General features: G+C 34.0%; 1 long non-coding RNA gene and 1 other non-coding gene across 2 annotated transcripts in view; one reads left to right on the top strand and one right to left on the bottom strand.

Moving 5' to 3' along the window:
* Positions 1 to 18,051, bottom strand: part of LOC144288895 (uncharacterized) — a 58,595-nt gene that overhangs the window by 3,346 nt on the left and 37,198 nt on the right. The window lies entirely within an intron of this gene.
* On the top strand, positions 17,497 to 17,601 carry LOC144289277 (U6 spliceosomal RNA). The gene has a single exon (XR_013357253.1). It is a non-coding gene; the product is annotated as a U6 spliceosomal RNA (small nuclear RNA).

The raw sequence follows: 18,051 nt of genomic DNA, 5'->3' as shown, positions 1-18,051 counted from the left end.
TGGGCCATGAAGAAACAATGACTGTCACCTTCATCTTTCTAATACTACAGGGGAGAGTTTCCTCACCAGAATGCCCCCAGAAGGACAAGCTCTTGTTAGATGAGCTACTGTATGAAGTAAGGTAAGATAGAAAATGCTTTCCTTCTACCCTTCCGAGTTCCTCATTCTATTATCTGGTTAGGTTTAACAACCCACACTATGAGATGGCTGTCACATTTGGAGAAGGAGCCACCAGTAGCTTGACAAGGTAAGCCAATACCTATTCTTGGGCATCTCCCTAGTAACAGATACTGCTACTTTGTTCATCTATGCCCAGTGATGGACAGTGTAGTTTTATTCCCAGAAATCTCTGAAATCTGTCATAATAGGATTTTAATTAATTCTAAAACATTCCATAAAAAAATAAATAAAAATAAAACATTCCATAGCCTAGGCCAAAATTTCATCCCATTTATTATTTTAATCTCAAATTATGCTCAGCAAAACACACATTAGACTGTATAGACAATTTAGAAAACCATATGATGCCAAAGCCAAGTTAGAATATATCAACCCCCCTGCTCTCTCTAGGAGAAATTAAAGTGAAAAGAAATGTCCTTCTGAATTAGGTCGGAGTTCACAATTTGTCCCGTTTAGTTTCTTATTCCATTCAGTCTAATCAGTAGGGTGTTATTGTACTCTGGGTGGAGTAGGGTCCCTTACGTTTGGGCTGTCTGGTCCTAAAGGGATGCTGGTACTTTCTTTGGCATCCCTCAAATTCAATCCCAGTGTCACTTTAAAAAAAAAAAAAAACAATCAATAGAACTCATAAGACAGGCAAACTTCATTCCATTCTACTTCACTTTAGTGTACTTCACAGATACTGTATTTTTTTAAATTGCAGGTTCGTGGCCACCCTGTATCAAGCAAGTGTATTGGCAGCATTTTCCCAACATCACCTGCTCACTGTGTCTCTGTGCCACATTTTGGTAATTCTTGCAATATTTCACATTTTTTCACTATTATTGTATTTGCTATGGTGACCTGTGATCAGTGATCTTTGATGTTTTTATAAGAGCCTGAAGATGTGAGTGAATTCCTGCAATTTCATGATAAAACTTCAGTAGATGAAAAGATGATTCTTATGGATGAACAAAGAAAGAGTTTCTTCCTTTTTTTTGTTAAAGATTTTATTTACTTAGAGCTTGAGAAGGGTATGAGGCAGAGGGAAAAGGAGAGAGAGAATCTCCAGCAGACTCCTCAGTGAGCAGAGAGCTCTAGGCGGGGCTCTATCCCACACCCCTGAGATCATGAGATCATGACCCTTAACTGACTGAGCTGGACCCTTAACTGACTGAGCCCAAGGAAGTGTTTCTTGAGATGGAATCTACTATTGAGGATAGTTGAAGGATTGTTGAAATGACAATAAAGAATTCAGAATATAACATGAACTTTGTTGATAAAGCAGTGGCTTTATCCAGCCTTCAGTGACTACCACCCTGATCAGTCAGCAGTCGTCAGCATTGAAGCAAGACAATCTCCTAGCAAAAAGACTATGACTTACTGAAAGCTCAAATGATGCTTAGCATTTTTTTTAGCAATATAGTAATTTTAAATTAAGGTATGTACAGCATTTTTTAGCATAAAGTTATTGTGCACTCAATAGACTGCAGTATAATGCAAACATAACTTTTTAATGCACTGGGGAACCAAAAAATGTATTTGACTTATTTTATTGTGGTGGTCTGGAACTGAGCCCTCAGTATCTCCCAAGTATGCCTGTATTACAGTTATACACATACAACCACTATGCTCCACACCCCTTAAAGATCTTAACCAAGCAAAATGATGTTCTTAAGCCTAAATGTGTAGTATGCATCAGTCAGTTTTAGTTTTAGCTGCATGTAAAAGAAAACTCCAAAGTAACAGTAGCTAAAGCAAGATAGAGATTATTTCTCTCTCAAATGAAAGACCAAAAAGAAATAGTCCAGGGGTTGGGACCCCTGAGTGGCACAATCGGTTAAGCATCCAAATCTTGGTTTTGGCTCGGGTCCTGATCTCGGGGATCCTGAGATGGAGCCCTGCATCAGTCAGGCTCTGGGCTCAGTAAGAAGTCTGTTGAAAACTACTCTCTCCCACTCCCTCTGCCCCTCCTCTCTCTCTCTCTGTCTCAAATAAATAAATAAATCTTTGAAAGAAAAGAAAGGAAAAAAAGAAAAGAAAAAAAAGAAAAGAAACGGAAAGGAAAGGAAAGGAAAGGAAAGGAAAGAAAGAAAGAAAGAAAGAAAGAAAGAAAGAAAGAAAGAAGAAAGAAAGAAAGAAAGAAAGAAAGAAAGAAAGAAAGAAAGAAAGAAAGAAAGAAAGAAAGAAAGAAAGAAAGAAAGAAAGAAAAAAAAGACAGTCCTGGGTGGTGAAGTGGCTCTATAGTATCAATAGAGACCTAGACTTCCAGCTCCTGTTCCACCATCTTCCAGTCTTAGATGGCCACTGGCCAGAAGAAGGAGGAAAGGCTGAAAAACAAAAAGGGGTCCTTCTGAGTCAGCTCCCTTTAAGCTAAAATCCCACATGCTTTTACTAATATTTCATTGGTTTGACCTTGGTTATGGTTATGTGTTGGGGAGGAGATGTGGGAGGATAGAAAAGTAATATTTCCCTTCACATGTGTCACATCCAGCTAAAACTCTGGGACCTGCTTCTAAGGAGAAAGAAAATAACAGATGAAGTTCAAGTAGACAACTCGGTTTCTGACACATAGTACAGTCCAGATCCACATTGCTTCTGATCTACTTGTATTAAGAAAGATGAGCAAAGAGAATTATGAACCAAAAGAAAAAAACAGTTTAGTTTGAACCTTTCCTATAAGGGAGTATTTAACTCAGAACCAGCTCTTCTGAGTCCCAAACCTATGAAATTCACCCCAATTAAAAGTAGTCCTCTATTAAGAAATCAATTCTGCCACCATGTTTTCAACATATTTGCGCAATAATATCCAACTATGCACATAGTTTTATTGTCCAGAAATTTCATTTGATTTATTCTTGTCTTTGAAAAATTAAAAAATTTGCGGTGTGGTTTGTTGGTGTGGGTCTATCCTGCATAGTTAAAGCACTTATTTTCCCCCCTTTTGTATCTTCCACTGCTGGCACCCAGGACTGAACTGAGCAGAGCTTTAAATCATGACAATGCTCCATGCCATTTTGAACATATCCCTCCACATCTGTATCAAGGAATAATTTAAGTATAATTCATTTCATTGCTTTCTCTGTTCTCCAAATCTCTTACTGTCTGTGTTTCTTCATTTCCTACAAAGTTCCCAAAGCACTTTTCATTCTTTTCTTATTGCCCTGGAAATTCTTAGGCCTTTGAATCTGGTCTTCTGGTGCAGTTTCTTACTTGCCTCACATATAGTCAACTGGAGACTCCAACTCAGCAGAATTCTGAACCGTAGTTACTGGTAATGCCTCCAAAACCTATCCTCAGGGATCTAAGAAGGATCAATCTGGTCTTTTCTCCTCTATGCATTCTTCTGACCCTTACCTTTATAGACCTAGAGTCTCCATTGCTGCTTTAATCGCATCAGAGATACACCTTTTTAACATCCGTTTGCTGCAGCAGGTGGGATACACTTTCTGGGGTCCATTTTGTTTTCCCTGTCATTTACTCTTTCTTTTTGACTGCTCCAGTTGAGGTTTGTTTGTTTTGTTTTTGTTTTTGTTTTTACCTGCTTCCAAGGTTGCTCCATTTTCTTTTACATCAAGAGGAAACCTAGCACTGATGGGGAAAGTTTGACATTTCTCTTCTAATATATGTATTTAGATTTTCTTGGTGGGGACCCATAGCAGCAGACCCATTGTGGGAGACATGAAGCCAAAGATTCTAGGTCTTCAGAAAGCATCTATTACTCAAACAAATTTTGTCTGCCCTCATCAACTCAAGAAGAATAATTTCACAAAGGAAACATCTTCCCATCATATAGCCCAGGAGTAAACTCAAACTATTGTTGCCCAATTTACTTATGATATTCCTTATCTCCCCTGTGTTTTCTCTTCAGAGTCCTGACTTTTACATGTCATTCATGCCCTGCATTGACAATAATTCTGTCACCTTAAAACTCATATGATCTTAACTTTGACACTTTGAAATGTATTTTTATGCTGGTGTTGTCTCAAATATGTTCAAATCTTATATAACCACTTCGTATAATTGACTCAATTTTCAAAGTATGAATAGTAGAATTCCACTTGTTCATTGCTGGTAAAAAGAAAGCTGTTACCTTTTGTACATTAACCTCGTACCTTTAAACCTTGCTATAATTGCTTATTAGTGGTAAGGGTCCTTTTGTCAATTCTTTCTAATTTTCCACATAGATGACCATGTCATCTGCTAACAAAAACAGTTTTATTTCTTCCTTCCAAATCTCTATACATTGTATTTCCTTTTCACATCTTATTGCATTAACCAGGAGTTCCAGCACGGTGTTCAATAAAGAGTTGTGAGAAGGAACATCCTTGCCTTGTGCCTGATCTTAGTAGAAAAGCTTCAAGTTTCTCACCATTAAATAAGACGTAAACTGCAGGATTTTTGTAGGTATTCTTTATCAAGTTAAGAAAGTTCTCCTTTAATCCTAGCTTGCTGAAAGTTTTGGTCATGAATCCTGTTGGATTATATCAAATACTTTTTTCTACATCTATTGATATGATACTATGACTTTTCTTTTTTAATCTGTTGATATGATGGATTGCAGTAATCGATATTTTTTTAAAGATTTTATTTATTTGAGAGATGGAGTGTGTGTGTGCAGGGGGAGGAGTAGAGGGAGAGGAAGAGAGAGAATCTCAAGCAGACTCCTTGGTGAGCATGAAACTGACTCAGGGCTTAATCCCATAACCCTGAGATCATGACCTGAGCCAAAATCAAGAGTTGGATATTTGACCAACTAAGCTCCCCAGGAACCCCACATTAACTGATTTTTTATTGTTAAACCAGCTTTGCATTATTGGATAAATCCTGCTTGGTCATGATGTATAATTCTTTTTATAGACTTTGTTGAGGCTTTTTGCACCTATGTCTGTGAGAGAAATTCAGTTGTGGTTTCTTTTTTTGTAATGTCTTTGTCTGGTTTTGATATTAGAGTAATGCTAATGTACAATGATTAGGAATTATTCTCTCTGCTTCTATCCTCTGAAAGAGAATTAAAGAATTGGTACAATTTCTTTAAATGTTTGGTATAATTCACCGGTAGACCCATCTGTGCCTGGTGCATTCTGTTTTGGATAGAAAATTACTAATTGTTTATTAAATTTCTTTAATAGATAGAAATAATGTCTGTCCTTCTGTAAGTTTTGGCAAATTGTGTCATTCAAGGAATTGGTCTGTTTCATCTGAATTATCAAATTTGTGGGCATGGAGTTATTCATAGTATTCCTTTATTATCTTTTTAATGTCCATAGGATCTGTAGTGATGACCCCTCTTCTATATCTGATGTTAATAATTTGTGTCTTCTCTTTCTTCTGGCTAGCCTGGCCACAGCTTTATCAATTTTACTAGTCATTTTTTTATGGCAACTTTTGGTTTTGATAATTTTTCCTACTGTTTTCCTCCTTTCAATATCTGACTCAAGATTAATTTCTGCTTTAATTTTTTTTCTGCTTTAATTTTTATTATTTCTTTTCTTCTGCTTGTTCTAGGTATAAATTGCTCTTCTTTCCCTAGTTTCCTAAGATAATTAATTTTAGATTTTCCTCTTTTCTAATATAGAAAAATTTCCTGCTAAGCACTGTTTTATCTGCATTCCACAAATTTGGTAAGTTGTATTTTCATTTTCTTTAGTTCAAAATTTTTCTATTCTTTTGAGGCTTCTTTAGTGATTCATGTATCAAAAAATGTATATTGTTTAATCTCTAAATATTTGGGAATTTTTCAAATCTAGAATTTTGTTGATCCAGTTTAATTCCAGTGTGATCTGAGACTATACTTTGTATGATTTCTATTCTTTAGAAATTTTGAAGGTGACTACTTTTATGTCCCAGAGTATAGTCTACCTTCATGAATACTCCAGATGGACTTGAAAAGAATGTGTATTCAGCTTCTATCACATAGAGTATTCTATAAATATCAATTAGATCAAGTTGATTGATAGTACTGTTCTAGTCAATTATATTCTTATTGATTTTCTGCCTGCTTGATCTATGCATTGCCTACAGAGGGGTGTAAGTCTCTACATGTAATAGTGTATTTATTTGTTTCTCCTAATGGTTCTATCAGTTTTGCTTCATGTATTTTGAAGGCCTGTTGTTAGGTATGTATACATCAATTGTTAGGTCTTCTTGGAGAATTGATATCTTTATCACTATGTAATATATGTCTTTCTTCCTAATAATTTTCTTTTCTGGACTATGCTTTTTTTAAATTAATATAGCTACTCTAGATTTCATTTTTATTATTTTTATTACCATTAGTATTGTATATCTCTATATGCCTTTTCCTTTAATCTATGTCTTTATATTTAAAGTAGCTTTTCTGTAAACAACATATAGTTTTGTTTGAATTTTTTATCCATTCCGATATTTATGTCTTTTAATTGATGTATTTAGGCCATTCACATTTAAAGTGATTATTGATAGTTTGACAAATATCTACCTTGTTTGTGAATAATTTCTATTCATTGAACTTTTTTTGTTCCTTTTTCTTCCCTTTTTCTGTTTCCTGTGTGTCAACTGAGCATTTTGTGATTCCACTTATTTTTTTTTTTATCTTTTTTTTTTTTAAACATTTTTTTTTTATTTATTTATGATAGGCACACAGTGAGAGAGAGAGAGGCAGAGACACAGGCAGAGGGAGAAGCAGGCTCCATGCACCGGGAGCCCGATGTGGGATTCGATCCCGGGTCTCCAGGATCGCGCCCTGGGCCAAAGGCAGGCGCCAAACCGCTGCGCCACCCAGGGATCCCTCCACTTATTTTTATTATATTAATTATGCTTCTTTTTAAAAAATAATTTAATAGGGATTGCCCTGGAGTTTACAATATTTATTTTTAACTAATCAAATTTTACCTTCAAACAAGAGAGGCCGAGAAAGAAAGTGGCTTCTATCCTGGTGATGTTCATAAGATGGGAAATTCCTCCAATATTGGAAAGATGTTCAAAATTGCTGAGTAGCTAGAAAGAATGACAAATGCTACTATATAGTTTCTTAACTAATTTTCTCGTATTTTCCACCTCTTTGCTTAGCACCTAAAAAGTGAACTTCTTCCTACTTTATCTTTCAGTCATTAGGTTATTCGACAAGTGTTTTATTGCCTGTCAGTTCTACAATGGAGTTTTTTCTTTTTTTTTAATACCATAGTGCCATGCTTTTAATTTTGAAAAATCCTCTTATTCTGATACTTTTTTTTTTTTTTTTTTTGGTGAAATCACTTTTCAAATCTATTTGAAGGTATGAATTATAAACTTTTAGAAGACCATCTTTTTTCTCCATATTTGTGTATTGATTTTGGTATCTCTCTTGCTCTTCATTTTCCTAAAAATGCCTTATAACTCACTGTTTTGTATTCACATTTATAAATGAAGGATTTGGATCATCAGTATAAAGGTCATGAACTTTGGTCATTTTCAAGCTTTGGCCATTCTCAAGTTTTCTATCCTGTTGAGAACTGTTCCACAAGAAGTAACTTTAGGTTCCTAAGTGTAGTGGAGGAGAGCTTAAGGAATGCTTCTTGCCAGAGGATAAAAGGCAACTTTTCTGAAGGGCCCATAGATAAACAGACAACCTACTGAGCTGCCTGAGATGGTGAGATAAGGAAAGGATCAGAGTGATTCAACTCATTTTAACCTATAGCTACATGTCCTTGGTGTTTTCTTCATGTCCATTCATGCCCACCTGAGGGTCAGATTTTACTTTTTTTTTTAACCTTATTTTAGCACGGAGGCTCACAGTGGATCTCTATTTCCCATAAGACAGAATTTCCAGCTTATTTAATTCTTCTAACGGGATTTAGCCTGTGAGCTAAAGATCATTCAAACTGGATCTGTCCCAACTATTGCACAATTCTTTAATGAACTGGCTCATTAATTGGCCTATGGCCTGCTCACATTATCAACCCTCCTGGCTCAGTGGTTTGCATTCCTCTGAGGTTTCTAGCACTCATCCCACTATCTATTGTGTATTTTCAAGAAATTCCTCAAATTTTCTGTATGATAATGACACCCTGCTTTGTCTCCAAGGCTGTTAGATTTGTTCCTTTTCTTGTATAACTCTTATTTTTCAAGGTGATTTTACAGAAGAAAAAAAATACAATGTCATCTCAGTGTGGTGGTGGCATTTTTCTCCCACTTTACATGGGTGAATATATCAATGGACAAAATCAGAATGAACAGATTAGCTTAGACTAACTATGCCTGATCTGATTAAAAATTCAGCTTTTTCATCAGGATATTTGGAATTTGTGCTTGTGCCAAGATTCTTGGACATGGGCATCTATACTATATTACTATAAAAATGCAAGGTATTATTTGATGTTTGTACAATTCATTTCAACATTTTGGAGAACTTTTTATAGCTTTTTTCTGAACTATATATATGTCTTAACATAAATATAACATAAATACATTTTTCTTATGAAGATGAAAATATTTATTATAGTTATTCTGGAAGGTGGAATTTCAAGTGATGTTATTTTTGTTTTTAGATTGTGTTTCTCAAATAGTCTACAATAAACATGTATATAATTAAAAGGGGACATTTAGAAATAAATATATTTCTTTTGTTTTCCTTCAGTTTGCTAGACAAATGTTATACCATGCTTGTGGCTACATACGGATGTGATCACATTTTTGAGCAGTAGATTTAAGGTACAGAAAAGTCAAAAAGCATAAACAGCCTTACATGTACCAGTTGCATAGAGATTTCTGGGTGTACTATGAAGTTTAAAACTTCATGCATTATTTCTGTTCTGCTTTTCCTCCAGCTGCTGATCTTCAAAACAACATATTATTGAGATGACTCATGAGAATCAGTGTGAAATAGAACATATTACCGCTGAAAGTTTCTTCCTCCTAGACTGCTTAGAACTGTTTCAGAGTATTGTATAAAGAAAGAACAAAGTTCTAAAAAACTGAGATTGGAAATTAGTCCTGTCAGCACACCTAGAAAGAACTATAATTTTGCTAGGAATGTGCAACAAAAGAATCAATGTTAACTATTCATTTAACAATAACATTTATTATGCAGAAGAAATAATACATTACCAGCATGATAACATGAGATCTTTTGTAAGGTCTACCGTGGCAAATATAGAGCTTTGGTAGTCTCCATTATAATTTGGCTAATAACCACATCTCTCAGATTTTCCCATAAATTATATGAAATTATATGCATAAAGATTATTTTATTTAAATATAACATTAACACTTCACTTTATTTAATATTTGGGACTCGTCCTATAAAAAATGCCTGAGGAGTAAGAGACAGAAGATGACCCTAAATGTGGAAGTGACATTGGGAGGCATTTTCAAGACCTCAGAAAATAAAGAGTACAAAGTATTAACATTTTTATTTGCTATTAAAAAAATGGGCAAAATTTGAAAGTGAGTGATAAGTTGGGTACAATGTCCTTCAATGTCATACTGAGGTGAAAAATGATCTAGGGAAAAGGTTCTCAAACTTCAACGTGTGTCAAAATCATCCAAAGAACTGTAAAATTATAGTTTAATACATATAAATGAATCAATTTTGACTGCATTTTGGTGCTCTACTGGACTTTATTACATAATTTTAAATAAGCATTTCACACAAACCATCAAGATAACATCTTTTAAATTGAAAATTACATATTTTCTGAAACATTAAATTGCTCTGTAATTTCTTGTGTTATTTTGACAGACTTCCTTTTGTTGCCTCAGATTTATGGCTTTTACATTTTCTTAAAGCTGTATCAAAAATTTGTGCTTTATGATGCTTATTATTAATCAGAAATAATTTTCTCTTCATTTTCATTTAAGTAACTTATTGTAAAGAGTCCCTTTTATGTTAACATGTGGAAAAATACATGGCTTTATGTATGTTCTTCATAAAAATTTGGAGGCATCGATATCCATGTAAAAAATACATATTTTAGCATAGAGAAATAATAACAGAACATGGAAGCCAGGAGTTTATGTATACATTCAGGACTTAAGTAAATAACTGGGGGGTTCATAGCTTCAAATTCAGCCTTCAAGGTATCACCAATTTCTTGTGAGCACTGGAAAATCACTACGCTTTTAAATTCCTGTGTATCATTATTTGTCAAGTATTGTAATATTTGCAGGTGTACAATATTACAATTGAGTGAAGTTATAGGCAACATTTATAAATTGGGGAAAAAAGAAGTTTCAAAAAGGACATTAAGGAGGGGACATGGTGTCATGATCACTGGGTCTTATATAAAGACTGATAAATCACTGACCTCTACCTCTGAAACCAATAATACATCATATGTTAATTAATTTAATTTAAATAAAATTTCAAGAGTAAACAAAAAAATAAATGCACCAATTTAAGACCAAAAATTTATAAATCTTCAAAATTACCATATTATTATTTCACATTTATTAGGATGGCTACTATTAAAAAAAAAACAGAAGATAACAAGTATTGGCAAGAATGCTGGAATCCTTGTATACTGTTCTTGAAAATGCAAAATGTTGCATTTGATGTAGAAAAAAGTACATAGGTGCCTCAAAATATTAAAAATAGGCTTAACAGATGATCCAGCATTCCCACTTTGGGGCACATATCCAGAAGAATTGAAAGCAGGATCTTGCAGAATTTGTCCACCCACGTTCATAGTAGCATTATTCACAATAGCCAAGAGGGGGTGTATACATAACAATGGAATATGGTTTGGCTCTAAAAAGGATGGAAGTCATGTCACATGGTACAACATGGATGAAACTTGAAGACATTATGCTGAGTGAAACTAGCCAGTCACAGAAAGACAAACACTGTCTGCTTCCATTTATATGAAATATCTAAAGTAGTCAAATTCATAAAACAGTAAAATAGTGGTTGCCAAGGGGTGGGGCCGGGAAAAATGGAGAGTTGTTGTGTAATAAGTATAGAATTTGTTTTGCAACATAAAAAAGTTCAGAAGATGCATTGCACAAGGATATACTTAACCCTACGCACTGTACACTTAAAAAATATTAGGATGATAAATTTTATGTTTTTCACTGCAATTAAAAATGGAAGAAATATATAAATCTTTCCAGATATCTTTATAGCTTTATAAGAATGCAGCTATAGGCGTGTAATTTAGGTCCCCAAAGGATTCTTTTCTCTCTAACACGTCTTTATGTCTTAAGTGCCATCCTTAGAGCATCATTCCTTTAGGTTACGAGCATATTCCTGATTGTGAGCAAATATCTAACATAATGACATGTAATCAACTATTTACATTTTGAGAACATTTATCCAGATTGTTGAGTAAGCTTTGATATGGTAAAGGGGAAAAAAGAGCAAGATGGCTTAGGGTCTTGGTGACAGAGTTGGAGCCTGATGAAGTCTGATTGTTTGCCAAAAAGTTCACCTAACTCCACCACAGACCTGCAAAAACTCTTTCCTCCCTGTTTCCTGTTGCCCTGGGGGAAGCTGCTGTTACCATAAAAAAAGGAATTTTCTATATGTAACCTATGCATTCCTTTCTAGGGACCAGCAGAAGAAACACTGAGAGAATCACTTTCCCAGCCCTCTACCTCCAGGCCATGAGCATGCTGTGGTAAGCAGTATTTTTCCTGTTTTTGAAGTTAAATCCCTAATGGATTGATTCTTCTCATTTCCCCATCTTCTTTCACTTTGACTGAGGAACATTATATTATGATCCCTACAAAGTGAGCAGAAGTGCTGATCTATTTCAAGGTCCCTTCAAACGCAGACCACCCACCTCTTAGCCTTGTGCTCTGGATCTTACTTCTGGAAAAAAATTCCATTCTTAATTTTGTGATTCTTACGCATATACCATATACAAAAAAAAAAAAAAAGTTACTATGGAAACTGGGGGAGTAAGTAACTTGGTAACTTTAACAGAAGTGTTCATTTGCTATTGCTTAAGCTGGAATAACAACTGTGCATTTACCAGGGGAATAGAAAAGTTTCTATCATAAAGTTGGCTACTTTTCTTTGCCAGGTGCTCCATAACTCTTCAAGACTATTCCCACTACAGGAGCAGTATTTTCTGTATTAATGATTTAGGGAAGTGTTTGTTATTGACATAGCAGTATGATGTTTAGTGAAAAAAATTAAATAATTAAGACAATTTTTATTATCTTATATGTCTACATTTTTCCCTTCTCTTCTGTCTGAAGCTTTTAAAGGGCATCGTTGAGGGTTTTGTGGGTTTGGGTTTCCTTTATTTTTTTATTCTTTTGGGGGGGTTTCCTTTATTTTTAATTAAACATTGAAGTGATTCATTATATAAAATTTGGAGAGCAGGGGCACCTGGGTGGCTCAGTTGGTTAAGTGTCTGCCTTCAGCTCGAGTCATGATCCCGGGTCCTGGGATCGAGCCCCACATCAGGCTCCCTGCTCAGTCTAGGAGTCTGCTTCTCCCTCTCTCTCTGCATCTCCCCCTGCTTGTGCTCTCTCTGTCAAATAAGTAAACAAAACCTTGTAAATAAAAAATATATATAAATAAATAAAATTCAGAGAGCAGAGTAAAATGTAAAGAAAATGAAAATAAGCCATCAACTCTTCATCCTGGCCAATTCTAGTTAATAATATGATACATGTTCTTCCAGTATTTTCTCTTAAGCGTTTTTTTAAAAAGCATAGCTGTGATTATTGAAGGCTTTCGTTGCAATTATAAAAGGAATTGCAGATTCATTGTTTCAGTGGCTGGGGTACATGTATAAAACTGCTTTGCTCCGTGTTCCTTTACCTTCATTTTTTAGCAATAGGATTTATCCAAGCTGTCTGTCATTCAGCATTTCCCAATAGTATGTCTTACTTTTGTTTTAGAATATTTATCTTCCCTAGTTGACATGTAGGGTTGATGCAATTTTGAACATTCTTACCTTTTTCAAACTAACTTATTTCATTGATAAATAGTTGCTGCAGAGAAGATACCAAGCCACAGTGCCACAGTGTCAGAGTTTGGATTTATCTGGAACATACTCACTGTAGACTGGTGAGTGCCATGGGATGTATGATGTCAAGAGAGCATACGTGATGATAGAATGAGACTTCCACAGAAGCAGTGGAGCAGTAGTTCTTTCTCGCTCTCGTGATAATGCTCTTACCTGCATCTTATGGGGTTGGGTCTGAAAGTGATAGGACTAAGGGTGTGCGAATGGAAATTACAGCAAACTGGGAAATGCTGTTGTGAACTTATTTAAGCTTCCATCCAAACATACTCTTTATAAGAAGACTGGCACTATTAAGAGCCTTTTACTCAGGATACTCATAGAGAGCATTTACTGAGTGCTTACCAGATGTCAGGTACATGACATTTACCATCTCATGAAATCCTCTCAACAGTCCTATAAGTTAAATCTTGTTATTCTTCTCATTTTAGCATGAAGAAACAGAGTTATAGAGAAAGTGAATAACTTGCCCAAAGTCAGTAGCTAGTCATTAATGAAGTCAGAAAGTGAACTTTGGCAATCTAACTCGAGAGCCCATTTTCTCAACAATGTTTTACCATGTTCTTTCTGATAGATTCAGATCAATAAACCTTCTCAAGACTCCATGAGCCTTGTTATCACTTCCCTGAAAAAGTAACACCAATTACCAGATGCCAGAAATAGAGAGCACTTGTCGGTATTTATTTTTAAGTCTCTGAGAAAAAAACATAAACTTGAAAATTTAAAAATTAAACTCCTTACCTTTTGTCTTTTGAAATGGGCCAAAAGGATTACTGGATGTCTTCAATGGAAAATTAAATAGTTGCCTAAGCATACCATTACTTGTATCTGATTCTATAGGTTCTCTGTACTTCTCATTGTCTTTGAGCTCTTTTACAATTCTTATAAGGTATAGATGACTAATAGCTATGCAAATAATTGCTGTCCAAAATCATGCATATGGGTTTCATCTGGGGTAAATGCAACTGATTTCTCTCTGCCTCCCATGGAATAAGCCAGTTTTGCAACTATTTGCAAATTAATTTTAACATACTTAATCTTTATATATGTGTGATTCTTTAAAGTTCATTTGAATCAAATTGTAACATCGATGACTTCCTCATTAATTAATAAATGAAATAAAATCTTTCTAAAATAAAATCTAATTTACTCTTGTATGAGAATCATGATTATATGCTCTTTGAAAATCTCAAACTCCCATTTCATATTTCTTCCAATCAGTCTCCATATACTATACATTCTACCTCAATTATATTTTAAACCTGTCGTTTCTATTTCTTTTGCTGATCAGGACCCTTATCATCTCATCAGTGCACTCTAGCAGCAGTCTAACTGATACATAAATGTTTGCTGAATAAATGCATGAACACCCAGATTTGGGATCAGGATTATAATAGTTGTTGTCAATGATGGGAACAGTTGCACTGGAAATAGCAAGAGATACTAGCACTACAAAAAGGCTGATTTCAAAAATGCTTCTGAAATATGGTTTCATTGATAATTCTTTTTCTGATAAGATATTTTAGTATAATATGCACAATAATATAATTGTTCTTGCACTCAAAATTCAGCTGGCTTTGTAGTGGTTTGATGCCTAATTATATTTCTTTTTCCTTCTCTTCCATTTCATTAGGCATGGCTAGGTAACACCAAGTTGTTGTTCATCATCTAGAGCTTATACTATTGGGATATTAGAATCAACAGTAATCAATTCAGTTGTTTCTTATATCCTAGGCTCAATAACAGGTTAGGTTTGCCTAGTGGTAGTAGGGAATGGAGAAGGGGACATCATCAATATGCAAAATGTTCTTTGCTATTCAGAGCCTGAAACAGGTGATGGGGATTAAGGTGTGCACTTGTGATGAGTAGCGGATATTGTATGGAAGTGTGGGATCACTATATTGTACACCTGAAACTAATATTACACTGCACGTTAACAAACTGGAATTTAAACACAAATTTTTAAAAAATGCCTTAAATTCCTCTTCCTCCAAAGAATACTTCTCAAAAATGTCTTTTGTCCAAAAGTTGTTTTGTTGTTGTTCTTATTTTTTAAGTATTTCCTCTGGTAGGTACCAACTTTAGTGTCCACTCTTGTATATTCTTGTGGCACCATAAGCTGCATAAACTGTAGGCCAGAAATCCCACACATAATCTGAATATACAAATTTAAGAGGAAAAAAATGCCTTATGTAAATCCTTAAAATTCAGGATGACACCTCAGACTACTGTATGGAATCTAGAAGTCACATGCAGGGACAAGTAATAAAGAGATGTCCACAAATAAGTTCTGAAGGTGAAGGTATACCCAACAATTACCTAAGGTGATGTTGAAAGTATTCTCAAACTACTGTTTCCTGAGGTTTCTTTGCACACAAAATGATTAAAGATAATAATCTTTGAAAGGTTCAGACACTTGCATAAGTGTCATAAAGAATAGGAGGGTTTAGCATTCTTGAAAGCCTCAGGAGTATTAAATTTGCCATTAGCAAAATATTTGAATTTGCGAGAACCAGACTAGAGAAAAGGAAAGAGGATTTATCCTCTCCCTATTTAAGTTGAAACTACAAAGGCTATATATGTTTCCATTTTTAACTGTTAAATTGTTACTATGTAAGCATTATTTAAAATGTCCATTTTTTAAAAAATAAATAAAATGTCCATTTTATTTTTTTATTTTTTTAAATGTCCATTTTATCTAGCCACCTTATAAAATGGATAAAATGGCAAAGTATTCTCCCAAAACAGTTTTAAAATTTAGTAAAAACCAAATAAAAAAATTCAGTAAAAATTTTAAATTGAGCAGCTTCAATATTTTTAAATGGTGCTTTAACACAGATGATTCTTATGAATGCCTAAACACAATTAGAATTTATGTATATATCTATTAAAATTTTTTCCCTTTTTATCAAGTTATTACAAAATATGTTTTAACTAACATAGACCTATTATTAGTTTTCATTAAGAAACTTATCTATAAACTAGTACATAATTACACAGCCCAACATTTTCTAATCTTTTACTTATGAACTCTCCACATTTTAAAAATTTGTTTTGCCCGTTTTTGTATGATATACAATAAAGTGAACTTACGTGAAAATATTTTATATTAGCATATCAGCAAAGAATAAAATTTTAATGTTAAAATATTTTAAATTTTAATATCTAATATTTTTAAAAATATATACAGATAACTTTAGACTCCTTATTCAGTAAGAAAACAGAAGTGCTTAATTTTCTTTGAATTATACAAGACAAAGCCTACTTTGTCAAGAATAATATTTAAAATGTAATATGTTTATTTTGGAACTGAATATATGTTCTTTAACATATATTACACATGTTAAATTATTTATTAGTGTGTAACTACATATTATATATCAAAAAGAGCAAAAACTCCTCTCATGAGCTTGCAATTTTAGCATATTCTTTAAGAACTGAACTGGTTTGTTTAAAAATTATTTTTTCGGGATCCCTGGGTGGCGCAGTGGTTTGGCGCCTGCCTTTGGCCCAGGGCGCGATCCTGGAGACCTGGGATCGAATCCCACGTCGGGCTCCCGGTGTATGGAGCCTGCTTCTCCCTCTGCCTGTGTCTCTGCCTCTCTCTCTCTCTCTCTCTCTCTCTCTCTCTCTCTGTGTGACTATCATGAATAAATAAATTTAAAAAGAAAAAAATTTTTTTAAAAATTATTTTTTCCATTGATGAGGCAAAATGGTGTCTTCAGGTTATTTCTGAAGATCTTTCCACAAATAAAGTAATTTCTTTGGGGTATAGTAATTATGTCACAATATATGGATTACAAGTTGTTTTCTCATTTCTCATTACATGGATTACAAATTAAGTTTTTGAAGTTTTTCTCTTGAAGAACTATTTAAGAATATATATAGCTCCTGGATCTGGTGAAGAATAGTTTTTGAATGATAACCATCAAAGAATCAGAACTGCCTGCTTCTTGGTATAACTAAATGATAAGATTATTACAGTAATGAACAATATCAAAATTGAAGACAGTAAACTTTTCCATTACACTATAATATATAATTCTTTCATAAGGATTTTATCAAAATTTTTTTCACAGATAAGACTATATCATGGACAATGAAAGCATTAACAAATCTATTGAGCCTGTCAATTCGTTTCATATAATGCACAATCTCAGAAAATTTTATGTGAATAACATTTTATCTGTATAAAATTATCCTATCATTTGACAATTTTCCCCATGAATTTCTTATAATAGTGACAAGCTAATTCAGAAATATAGATTATATCAGGGCAGCCTAAAATCTTTCTGGCATCTCTCTTTTTGTAAAGTAAATGTATAAATCATTGTGATTTTCCAGGGGCTCTCCAAGAAATTTCAAAGATAATTTTAATTTTAGTTTAAAAAGACATCTAGTGCTTGTTTTGGCAGCACATGCACCAAATTTGGAATGATAAGAGAAGAAAGCATGGCTTCTGCACAAGTAAGGCATACAAGTTTGTAAAGGGTTCCATATTTTTTCAGCAAATATTCACATACAAAGAATGAAGTTGGAGTCTAACATTATACCATATACAAGAGATTAAGTTAAAGTGAACCAAAACTCTTAAAAAAAAACATATGGAAAAAGCTTCATGGCACTGGGTTTGGCACAATGGTTTCTTGGATATGATAACAAAAGTGTGGACAACAAAATAAAAACTAAATTGGACTATTCAAAATTTAAAACTTTTGTGCATCAAAACACACTTTCAGCAGAGTGAAAAGGAAACCCATGAAATGGGAGGAAATATTTGTAGATCATATATCTAATTAGGGCTTAATACATGGAAATACATAAAGAACTCCTATTCAACAGAGAAAATACCCAGATTTAAAAATGGGCAAAGGAAAAAAAAATGGGCAAAGGAATTGAATTGACAATTCTCTAAAGAAAATATACAAATGTCCAAAAAGCACAAGACACTAAT

Source organism: Canis aureus, chromosome 18 (genome assembly GCF_053574225.1).
Source record: "Canis aureus isolate CA01 chromosome 18, VMU_Caureus_v.1.0, whole genome shotgun sequence".
Classification (NCBI taxonomy): domain Eukaryota; kingdom Metazoa; phylum Chordata; class Mammalia; order Carnivora; family Canidae; genus Canis; species Canis aureus.
Note: the sequence above shows the minus strand (reverse complement) of the source record. Positions and strands in the feature narration are given on the sequence as shown.